A 12,821-nucleotide genomic window follows, 5' to 3' on the forward strand; every position below is an offset into this window, starting at 1 on the left:
TGGGGTGAGAGAGGATACAATGCTCCATAGAGGCGGAGAATGTTCTTGTTAACCACGGCGAAGTTGCTGATGTAGATCGCCATCACAATGATTCCCCGGCGGCGTTCCGTCGCTACAGGAAGAAATGGCGAGAGAGCCCCCCTCCTTCTTCTTGTTGCTTGGCCTTCCCCTTAGAAGAAAGAAGGGTTTCCCATCTGGTCCTTGGCCACCACGCACCTCGAGGAGTGGGAGACCCTATGTTATTGGATATCTCTCTCTAGGTTTTCTTCTCTATTTTCGGGACTGTTTTCCTGGCCGAGCACCGTTTAATAAATATTCGGAGATCCATAACTCCTATCGTGCTGATATTTTAACAAATTTGTTTCCTGATATTAGCTCTCTTGCGCCCCAAGGAGAGCTCCAACCGACTTAGTGGGCACAAGGCGCCCTGGTGCGCCCTAGGGAGCGGCCCCTACCTTGTGGAGCCCGTAGGCACCATCTTATGTTTGTTCTTGCGCTAAAAAATCAGATATATTACAAAAAAAAAATCCACATAATTTGCAGGTCGTTCCGGCTAAGTGCATTTTTCACCTAAAGACCCCAAAAGATAGAAATCAGGTATTGGCCTTTGGCACTAGGTTAATAGGTTAGTACAAATAGAAATAATATAAATTGTTGCCAAAAACATGTGAAAGTAGTAAGATAATGGCATGAAACAACCAAAAAAGTTAGATACTCTGGAGAGGTATCAATGCCTATATGCAATTATCCCATGCATAATCCTACTCATAAAGACAAGAATCAAATCAATACGCAACTATAACTTTTCACCATGCCATGTTGTTCTATTGGAGTGATGTCGCTAGCAGAAGTGTGAGTCCCAGTCCATTCATCCATATTTCTTTCAACCTTGATCAATGTATTCTTTTTATTTCATTTACAATCTAGACTTTATTTTCTTTCATTGCAATCAATAAGTCCAAAAACAATTTACAATTATCCGTATAACTAGCCAGGCTGGTAAGAGTGACCATCTTACTAGTTTTGTTGGAGGTCTAGTCAAATTATGTATTTGTTTGTGCATAGGTACTGATCTTTGGTTGTTTTGCAAGACTTCTACCAGTTGCATAAACCTTCAGGTCGTCCCCTTGAGGGAAATTCTTGTAACAAACCTCTGCACTTGGGCGTCAAACACCTTCTTAGATTAGAGAAAGCATTGTTCTCCATAGGGGGCCTCATTGGCCCATTTTTTGCTCCATGATTATCTTCTCATGGATACCCACTTTCTCTTTGTTGGTATTTTTCTGAGAAATATTTTCTCCATTAGGACTCATTTTTGTGCTTTTCTGCACCTTTATGGTAATTTCCACATCGGAACATTAAAATTTAGACAAAAAATTCATAACTATGATATGATCATCTAGAAAACATGGATAATAATGAATAATTATAATAAGAATAAGTGCTTCAAAATGGATGTATCCGTATAACGCACACATCTAGTTGCGTACAGGTCCAGAGTGGTCTTCTGGAAATCTCGGAAGTGGTATTTTGAACAATCCACTGTCAAAAAGGGAACGCTCAAATGTGGGATCACTCAGACCCCTTGAAAAAGGGATGAGAAGCCATGAAAAGGGAAGACCGAGTCGGTTGACATCAAGAGACTTGGGAAGAATGGCGTCCATATGACCTGCGGCCCATCACAATATCCACACATACAAACCGGAGGGGACAACTTATACTTAAACATCCAACGCAACGACGAAGATGACGTAGTTCTAGACCTAAATTATATTCGATCTTGGACACCCCATCAAAATCAGCTCTCAAATACCCCAGAGACATAGTGTACAAGTCGCTCCACCCCCACATTATAGTCATTTGTTTCTTGCCTCCATTATTTACTTTGTCCTTTTTTCGGCTCTCTACTTTGATTAGTTGACCATGACAATCACCTAGGACTTTTCATGACAAGCCTTGAGCATTGTTGAATGAGTTATCCTTTTTTTTTGAACACCTTGCACCTTGTTGACAAGCTCTGTGGACAATGTGGGACCCCTAAAGAGTATTATTTATTTCCTCCCAACACAATATATTAGTCAAACTTATCTCAAGAAGTTAAATTGAAAAGAAGAAAAGGGATAATGAGATGTCTAGTTAAGAGAAAAATACATACATCAACGTCTTATTGGTATACTTCCTCCTCCCGAGTCGCCCCCGTGCGGCGGCTGGGAGGCCCCCAGATCGCGTCGCCCCCGACTCCCCCTATCGTCCTCCTCCTCCCACGCCGCCGCCCGAGGGCGCGGCCAGGCAAAGCCTTGCCGTCGCCGGCGGCGGCGGGGACTAGGTGCCCTCAAGCTCGTCAGGAGCTGGCGCAGGCCGGCGCCCTCGGGCTGGAGCGTGGCGTCCGGCCGGACGTCATGGCGGGGGCTAGCGGCGCTCCGGCGATCCCATACCCCATGGCAGGCGGCTTCAAGATCTGGGGCATCACGGTCGCCAGGGACGGCGGCGGCGTGACTAGATCGGCGGCGGCGCGGCTATATCTGGGCCCAGGCGTGAGCTTGGTCTTCGGGTCACGGTCGGCGCGATGGCGAGTGCGACACGTCGGTAGCTGGACGGATCTGCGGGATTCCATCCTTGTCTGGTCCTTGACAACTCAGGCAACTCCGGGGGAAACCCTAGATCTCCACGGGATCGAGCGATGGCAGTGCTTTTGCGTCGTAGTCCCTCTTCAAGGCATCGTTTTGGAGTTTGGTACGGTTGAAGGGACCAGCGAGGCCGGCGGCGTACGCCCAGTGGCGCAACTGCTGATGAAAATCGCGCCGATTACGGTCATGGCGGACGATGGCGGCATCTTTGATGTCGTTTCCTTGTCGAGGCATCGTCGTTGCAGCTAGCGTCATCAGGCTTGGGATGCTCCGGGGGAAACCCTAGCCCTGCACTAGTAGAAAAAGGGGCTTTTGTCCCGGTTGGTAAGGCCCTTTAGTCCCGGTTTTTGAACCGGGACTAAAGGGTCGTTACTAATGCCTCTCCCCTTTAGTCCCGGTTCTTACACGAACCGGGACTAAAGGCCGCGGCCACGTGGAGCTCCACATTTAGTCCCGGTTGGTAACACCAACCGGGACTAAAGGAAATTTTATGATTTTTTTGTGAAATTTTTTTTGAAATTTTTTTTTTGAATTTTTTTTTATTTTCAAATTTCTGAATTATTTTAACCTCTAATCTTTAATCACCACCCCTCATCACTGCTCAATTTATCCTCTAATCTCTAACCACCCCTCATCATTCTAAATCATCTAACTTCCCGAACGGTCACCAATCCTCCCACTCCCCCAGCCTGAGCACGCTTAATTTCCGGGTTTTATTCTCCCTCGTTTCCAAGTCTGCACTTGTTGTTTTGCTGACAATAGTAAGATGTCAATACTATTAACCCTCAGGAATTTTGCTTGAGCATGAAGTGAGAAATTTCACTGTTTGAGTTTGAAACTATTGTTCTAAAAAAATGATTATTTAGTAACACTAATATTTCTTGAATAATTAGTTTGTCCACAGTTTGACCACGGTTTGACCAGATTTGACCAAAATTCAAAATAACTGAAATAATTATTTAATAACACTACTATTCTAGAATAATTAGTTTGACCATTGTTTGACAACAGTTTGACCACAGTTTGAATTTTTTTCGACTTTTTCCACTCTAGATCTAAAAAGCCCCGTAACTTTTTTTCTGTTAGGTTTTTGAGGATTTTGAAAATGTTTAACGATGTTCCCCCGGTTAAATTCGGATGTAACTTTTCGAGTAGATCATTTTTCATATAAAAAACTTTTTCATCCGAGTTCGTATGCAAAAGTTATGCCCATTTTACAAATTCCAGAGAAATTTTGCAAATAAAGTCAAAATTCATATTCGTTAATTTTCCCAACAACTAGACCACATATCACATGGGAAACTTATTTTATTTTATTTTTTTGACATTTCCATTATTTTCTTTTGTTTTTTCTAAAACTGAAAATGCGGTCCAATGGGGGTAGAGTTTGAAAATGGGACCTTTAGTACCGGTTCGTGCCATGAACCGGTACTAATGCCTCAAAGCCCATTAGTACCAGTTGGTGCCACCAACCGGGACTAATGGGCATCGCATCCTTTAGTCCCGGTTCGTGGCACCAACCGGGACTAAAGGGCCCAGGTGAACCGGGACGAATGCCTTAGCCACACGAACCGGGACGAATGCTCACATTAGTCCCGGTTCGTGACTGAACCGGGACGAATGTGAATACTGCCCTGTGACTAAAGCCATGTTTTCTACTAGTGCTGGGTCTCCCGGATTGGACGATGATGGTGTTCTTAGTATCGCTTTCCCTCATGGGAGCATCGTTTTGGAGCACGTGATGGCTGGAGGTGACAAGAGGAGGAGCGGTGCTTCATCATACACATTGACGGTGTCGGATCTCGATTGCATGGCGCCCTGGAGATTAGGCGTCTGATGTGTGATGATGGACTCGCGTAGGAGGTCGACGCTGTCTGGCGTCGTGGTGGCGTCGGCGGCAGCTAGACCGGGCAAGGTATATGCAACAGTGCATCTCTGAAGATGGATTGGTGGCAGGTGGCTGCGGTGGCCTCATACCCGGCAGGCGTCCTGGTTGAGGAGCACGGCGGACTGGTGGGTGCCCATACCCGGCAGGCGAACTGGTTGGGACCTCAGGCGTTAGATGTTAGGTTTGGCTGCAAAGTTTGTTTCATATTAGGCCCAGACTACCAGTGCCCCTTCATCCACTTGATAGGAGTAGCGACAGATGTTGCTTAGACGGTGGCTTTAGTCTTATTGTTGTATGACTTTCTAAGGTCTTGTGTTAATAATTAATAAAATGGCTGTATGCATCGCCCAGATGCAGAGGCCGGGGGTCTTCCTTCTTTTCTAAAAAAAATTTTAAAACCTATGAGTTCTTTTGGTGTGTCCACTTTGTCGAGCATTATTTTGTATTCTTCTAGCCAAATCATCATCTAAAAGAAAGGAGCACTTAAGCACTTAGATAAATATTTGTAAAGTTTCTGAGTTTGTAGCGATGTAATTTTCATTTTAACTTATTTTAACAGTCTCCTAAAAAGCTTATGGTTCCACCGCCTCCCGACGGTGCTGCCGCTGGTCCACCTCGTCTCTTGTGACCTTAGGGCTATGAGGTGTGGTGGACCCCAGCCTTGCTAGCAGGAGGGCTCCATTTTTAGATATCTCTTTGAATTATGTTAGTCTTTGTGTCCTGCTCGGGAAAGACAAGACAATGATGGCTCTCTGAAGATGGGATAATGTCACGATGGTGCATCTAGTATCGTCCGTAGGCATGCAGAGGTGTGTCTGTGTTGGTTCTGTCTTTGGTGGATTTGTTCGGATCTGTTAATCGTTCATCTTCGTTCATTTGTCTTCAGATTGGATCCTTCCGATCTACGCTACTCTTCATCGGCGGTGGTTGCTATTCTGGTGTGCTAATACTATGGGGCCATAGCACGGCGACTTCCCAACTGTCTACTACAACATGTTTTGCCCAGCTCCGAAGGGGGAGGGGTAATGATGTCGGCGGGCCTTCGGCCTGCTTCATTACTTGTAGTCGCTAAGTGGTATACGGATCTAGATTTAATTTTTATTACTTCTAGTGTCTGTTGTACTGTTATGACTGAAGATGAATAGATCGAAAGTTTTCTCGCAGAAAAAGTTCTTTTAACCGTGTGACACAACATGTATGTCGTAAGTTTCTACATGCATGATCAGCCGGTAAATGAAGGGTTGAGCTGAAAAACTACAATCATGGTTGTGGAACCTGCCTCGCATTGTTTCCAATATCTTCATAGCATATCACATTGATTTATCGAAATCATGTAGCCAGCATTATGTGGGTCCCAATTATTACAGGACCACAGTAGAAATTTTCAAACCATATTATGCCGTCGACTCATAATTTGCAGTTCAGTTCCACAAGAACGAAGCAATATTTCATACAATCTATCATTCGGCTACATATCTGAACTTTATTTTCATGCATTCTCACAATTTGACTAAAGGAAAACACACGCGCACATGCACGCACGCACGCACATTGTTATGGTGTTTCTGAAGGTTAAAGATTAATTGACAATTAAAAGACAAAAATTGCTTCTGGTGCATTTGATATTCATTTCAGAATAAATTTTCTTGTCCATAATATTTTTTCGTTTCCTAACTGATATTTTATACTCCCTCCATTCGGAATTACTCGTCCAAGAAATGAATGTATCTAGATGTATTTTAGTTGTAGATACATCCATTTTTGTGACAAGTAATTCCGAACGGAGGAAATACATCTATAAAATCAAAAGAATTATGTCCAGCACATTTCGCAGACTAAAGATGATTCCGTCGCATACGGAGGGCCGCCAGGTTCTCATCAAAATATCGAGTTGGCCAAAGAGTAATGTTGTAGATCCATTAGCATCCAAACACACATGTACGGTCGCAAGGAGAGGTTAGGCTACACTTTATCTTTGTTCTACTCCCTCGGTTCCAAAATAGATGACACAACTTTTTACTAACTTAAAAAGATGACCCAACTTTAAAGTTAGTATAAAGTTGAGTCATCTATTTTAAAACGGGGGAAGTAGTACTAAACTAAGTTTTGATTTGACAAGCGCATGGCACCATGTTGCTCACCACATGCCCAGTCTGTGGTACAGTACTAAGAAAGTAAAAGAAATACGTAACTGCTCAAATGTCTTGTCTGGAGGCCTAACAAACCAGGTTATGCAGTATCTCCGATCCAAGCACCAGTACAAACAAAAAGCAATCACGAGATCACAGCATGGATTAAGGTCATTCGTACATTTTTGTACCCAAAGTTGATCTATCTCGCGAGTTAAGTACTAGTATATGACAGTATTCGTGTATAATTTATATGACAAGTTGGATGCCTTAGCCCTTAAGCGATCCACAACTGCCATGGACAAAAAGTTGTCGCTTTCCTCGAGATTCCGATGTGGGAAATAACAATAATATGCCATATACGTACGGACGAGCGTGATAAGCTATAGCTAAGCTACGGTGTACTTCCCCCTATAGAAATTGGCCCTCCTCGCTTGGCCATGTCACTTGATATAAGGGCATCTCCAATGCCTACATGCAAATTTTCTCCCGCATCGTCTGCGGACAAGGGAATCAATTAGGAGGCCCCAGGTGATGCGTAGATCCGTGCATATGTTCCCATGCAAAGAATCGCACAAAGTACATATAGAGAGATTTGACTATCCGATTTGGAGATGCCCTAAGAGCACTCGTTCATACAGCTACCGCTTGTATACATGTACATACGGTCGTTCAAAAGAGTAATTAATATTCATTGCTAGTTTGACATTTCTCATTGATAAGCCGCAAAAACGAATATCTACCACAGGTTTATACATTGAATGTTATGCTTTTTGTTGAGCGGCTTTTCTTAGACACACGGCAAAAATGGCCTTTGTCGAATTTCTGTGGAAAAACGCTCAGCAAAAATGACACTCGAGAAAGCAGAACCATTGATGAGTACTATTCTCGGAGGTGGTTACGTCACCACGGTGCAAAGCCGCCTGCAATAATCCAGCTTGAGGTGGTTACTTGGGTAGTGGAGGCGGCATGAATTTTAAAAACCGACAATACTAACTGACATTATTGTACCGATGTTCCAGTATTTGCAAGACAACATGAACACAGCTATTAAGAGGTTCAAGATCGCTGATGTCCTCCCGTTGAGTTTATTCTAATGAATGTGATGTAGGCCTTACATAGGGGTGGTGCTTAGACAAATGACCAAGGTTGCCCATGCTTATGGTCGGTATGAGGTGTAAAAGCCAATGCAAACTTATCGAAACTTGTGTGTTCACTACGGGTCCACGAAATTTTATTTTGAAAAAATAATAATTTGTAAACTGTAGAAAAAAAATTACGTCCCAACAAGCCCAATTGAAATTACATATTTATTTTTTCTGTCGCCAAGTCTGAAACTAAAATGTTACTCCTCCAATTCATATTAAGTGTCACTGATTTAATACTAAATTGTATTAAATCACTGATAATTAATATTGATCGGAGGGAGTATGAAGTTTTGCACATACATAGTATACATGTATATGCATGTTTAAAAAGTTTTTCTAAGAATTGCGTTGTAAGAAATGGCTTTCTGGAAATGGACTCCAGGGTGCCTGAGCACCATTTGCATATTCCGGTGTAAAAGCCTAGCTCCACGAGTCCGTGAATATATTAGTTAAAGGTGGGGGTATTCATAGTTATTGGCGCACTGGTTTTCTCATCCATGCATTAGTGGGCCTTGGCTATTCGGCCCTCATTTAGACTTGGTCTCTCTTCGTTCCTTGCCTCCATTTTTTACTTTGTCAATTCGTTCTGGTTTCTCCTTTGATTTGTTGAGCACAGCAATTCGCTTGAGCATTTCTTTTTGCGAGTGAATTCGCTTGAGCATTGAGTGGACATTTACCTACTGTGAAGACCTGGAAGGGTGCACATCTGGTGTACCATTTATCCTTCCTAATGATAAACACGGGTAGCCTGTTGAAATATATTGCCCATCTTGCCCATCTCTCTTCATGAGTTCGGACTTTTGGCTCGGATACCATATTAGACTTAGAGTTTTTGGAAAACAGCACGACACCCTAATATGGATGTGGCTACCTCATATATGTATAGAGGTACACATTGTGTACAATACAAGATTCAAGTCATACATAGAGGCTACATATAAATGCAGTCTAACATAGCCAAGTGTGGAAAGGATAACTGCTAAAAGGCTTATAAGTAGTAAGCGCACCCCAAGATGAATGGTCTCTCAGCCACTTTCCTAGAGCCTTGAGTGTTGTTGACTGAGATGGAGTTTTTTTTTACCACCTTGGACCTTGTTGACTGGGTATTGATGACAAGGTGGACCCTGAATAGGATTATTGTCTCCTCCCAACAAAATATATTAGTCAAATTTAAATCCTCGGGACTATATCCACATCATAAACATAACAAATTAATAATGCAAACAAGTAAATTGAGAAAGAAAGATATGGGCAACCTGGTGCATGTAGCTCCCGCTTGCGCAGGGTCCAGGGAAGGGTCCGACCACTTTGGGTCTATAGTACGCAGCCTTTCCCTACATTTCTGTAAGACGCTGTTTCCAGGACTTGAACCCATGACCTCATGGTCACAAGGCAGCAACTTTACCACTGCGCCAAGGCTCCCCTTCTGAGAAAGAAAGATATGGATAACCGAAAAATACATTGATCAACGTTTAACCGGTATAATATTAAAATTTGTAAATTCTTTTTGTGCATCCACCTTGCCCAGGATTTTTGTGTGTTCTTCTAGCCAAAAGATCATCTAAACGAAGTTAGCACATAAGCACTTGGATAAATATTTGTAAATTTTATGGGTTCCACGAATGATTTTTTTCATCTATAGTTATATTCAAAAAATATGTGATTAACCAAAAAAGAGTTAATTACACTATGATACATAAACTTGCATTCCGCGTACAAATGCATACGTAAACTTGAAAAATGACACGGACCGACCCTATAACTTGCGTTCCGGGTACGTTTCAGTACATTTCCGTTAACTCCCCGTTATACACGACTCATCAGCTGGCCCACGCTCCTACCTACGTGTGGGTCTCACATGTCAGTTGCAAGTAAAGAAATAAAAACATAATAAAAATAATGTGTCAAGCCAGATTCTAACCAAGAGCGTCACTCTTTGTAAATTTATATATTGCAAGTAGGATGCCTTAGCGCTTAAGCGATCCACAGCCGCCATGGATCAAAAGTCGTCGCTTCAGTCGAGATGCAGGTGTGCGATATACTACTATACTCCCTCCGTTTCTTTTTTCTTCGCATATAACATTTGCTTGAAATCAAACTAAGCAATATCAACATTCACAATACTAATACCAACATCTACAATACTAAAATTATACAGTATGAAAATTAATTTCATAATGCATCTGATAATATTGATTTTGTATTGCGAATGTTGATATTTTTTAACATAAACTTAGTCAAACTTTACAAAGTTTAATGTTGACCAATTTTATACGCAGACTGAAAAGAAACGGAGGGAGAACAACAATATACCATACACGTACGGAGCAGCGTGATAAGCTATAGCTTACCCTCCTCGGTTGGCCCATGTTCTTTGATAAGGGCACACATATTTTTCTCCTCCCAGAGCGTTTTCCAATTTCTTGATGCTAGAGTGAATGTGTATGAGCCTGTTTGTTTGACAAAAAAGAATAGGCATTTTCCTATTTCTAGAGAGCCTGGACCTGGGCGTCCCGACGTGTACTAGTAGCATCTTTGAATTGCTCGCGTCTCTCGGCGTCTCTGGACCGGCGCTTTCTTGCTCCTAGTTTTTCTGGTTGTTGTATTGTTTGCACGGGAACTGATGCACGGGTCTCCTGCCATCATGAGGCCTCCTAGTCGACTGCCAAAGCATCCTTCGTGCAAAAACAAGCAACTACGTCGAGTACCGATGACAGCTCCTTAATAAGAAATAAAATTAATACAGATCACAATATACTCCCTCCGTCTTTTAAAGAGTGTACTTCCAACTTTGTTGGAGGGTCAAACTATCTTAAACTTTGACCGAGTTTATGCAAAAATAAATCAATGTTTTTGAAACCAAATGGGCATACGATGAAAATATATTTTATCATGAATGTAAATCTACTCATTTGATGGTATAAATGTTGGTGTACCATTGTATAAATACGGTCAAACATAAAACAGTTTGACTTTCCAACAAAGTTGGAAGTACACTCTTTAAAGGACGGAGGGAGTAGGAAGCTTGGAAGACGGATGTACCATCTTGTCCTAGAACCATACATGTTGGAGGGATAATATTGGCCTACTTTCACCTGGCATGCGCTTAAGTTTTACGCTTCTTTCATAGGAGCACTGGCCGCGTGTATTCATGTACACACAGAGCTCGAAACAGCAAGACTTGCTGATTAAGTTAACATTTCTCAGATCTGCCGATAGGCTGTGAAAACGAATACAACACAAATGTGAAATTTACAAGGAGATAATACCAAGTTGAATTTTACTAAACACTTCATGTGTTTGGAAAGATTTTTTACGAAGTACTGTTCTGAGCATCGTGTAAGAACATAGAAAGTATCTAGTTTGTGTTTATGCACTAGTGCTACATAATCGGGCTTTGGAGGTAGTCTTCATGGTGGGTAACGTCGGATTATCCATCGACCTTGGCGGGCTCTCTTCGGCGGGTAGAGGAGGAGGTGGTGCCCCTGTCCGGTCAGATCCATGGCAACCGCGTAACCCTGCAGAAATGTCCGAGAACTCCACAGCAGAGCAACAACACAACCAACCACCAGGACGAGGAGAAGCAGTCGGCCCTGGTTTTTTCACATGTTCATCCGGTTTGCCGAGTGTTTACACGAGACGAAGCATTCTATTTTGCCGATTGCATGCACGCGACAAGTCATTTGCCACGTGACTACGGTGCCATCCGCTCTATTCGTTTGGGTTCTTATTTTTGCCGTGTATTGGGTTTCGACACTCGACAAATGGACTGCCAAGTGATTAACAATTTTTTTTGGCAAAGTCCATTTTGCCTGAAGTGTGTATACCGTATCCCTTTTGCAGACTGTAACACTCAGCAAATGAGTTGCCGAGTGCATATGGGACTTCGCCGAGTACATTTGGTACTCGGCAAATAACCAGATCCTAGTAGTGGCTACAATGCCCGTTTCTATGGTAATGGATGAAGCTAAGATAATGTGAGAGAATCCAACGCAAAAGTTTTTTTTTTAGAGAATTGCAAGTTGTCTCTGGGAACATGTGCCGCATTCACGTATGTACCTAAGCAGGGAATATATACATTCTTTTTTGAAATTAGGAAACATTACATCGGAGTCAAAGATATAGTATTACCCTACAGAAGTGGATACTTTCTTGTTTCACCCCTGCTAGATCCTGCATATACCTTATCAAGCTTCTTTTGCAGTTCTCTACATGCCATAGCCGTCCGTACAATATTTTAACGCATATAATAATATAGCATATGTCAGACATGTTGATCCAGATCTAACCTTTTATATTGTCTTTGTACTCGTCCGGAATCTTTTGCTTGTCCAGTAGAAAATGCAAAGTGGGAGCTAGCATGCCTACTTACAATGACGAGATAAAAGGAACTCAATAAACAGAAACGCCATCCAGACATCTGTTTTGTAAAAGGAGTAGGTCATGGCTAGTAGAAGAGGTAGTAGGTCCGTGCATGCGCGGGTTAGTTGTCATGGCACCAAGCGGTCATGGGGTATAATACTAGCTATAGGTACCAGTACATTCCAAACCAAACCACTCTTCTCCATACCGCTACTACCTCTCCCCTTTTCTCTCTCTCTCTCACCTAGTACGCAGGTAGATAGGCAAGATCTCTGGTCAGACGCCCGCCCGCGTGTTTGCTGCGACTTCACGAAGGCGTGATCTGAGATTCACGAAGGCGTGATGGTCCGCGGAAAGACCGTGATCGAGAAGATCGAAAACCAGACAAGCTGACAGGTGACCTTCTCCAAGAGGAAGATCGGATTGTTCAAGAAGGGCAAGGAACTGGGCGTTCTCTGTGATGCCCAGGTAGGGATCTTCATCTTCTCCAACACCGGACGCCTCTATGAGTACTCCAATTCCGGGTATGTGCACATATCTGCTTTCTCTTGTTCTCGCATATGGATTGATAATTATTCTGTGAATCTAATAGCAACATACAGATATTTTTTCAATTCATGTATTCAATCCGTTTAATTTTCCCTCTTACTGTTGAGTGCGTGCATCC

The 12,821-nt window shown here is 42.7% G+C and overlaps 1 pseudogene; it reads left to right on the forward strand.

The window, feature by feature from the left end:
• Positions 1-12,496: 12,496 nt before the first annotated feature.
• LOC119339679 overlaps positions 12,497-12,821 on the forward strand; it is a 6,083-nt pseudogene continuing 5,758 nt past the window's right edge.

Source organism: Triticum dicoccoides, chromosome 7B (genome assembly GCF_002162155.2).
Source record: "Triticum dicoccoides isolate Atlit2015 ecotype Zavitan chromosome 7B, WEW_v2.0, whole genome shotgun sequence".
NCBI lineage: Eukaryota > Viridiplantae > Streptophyta > Magnoliopsida > Poales > Poaceae > Triticum > Triticum dicoccoides.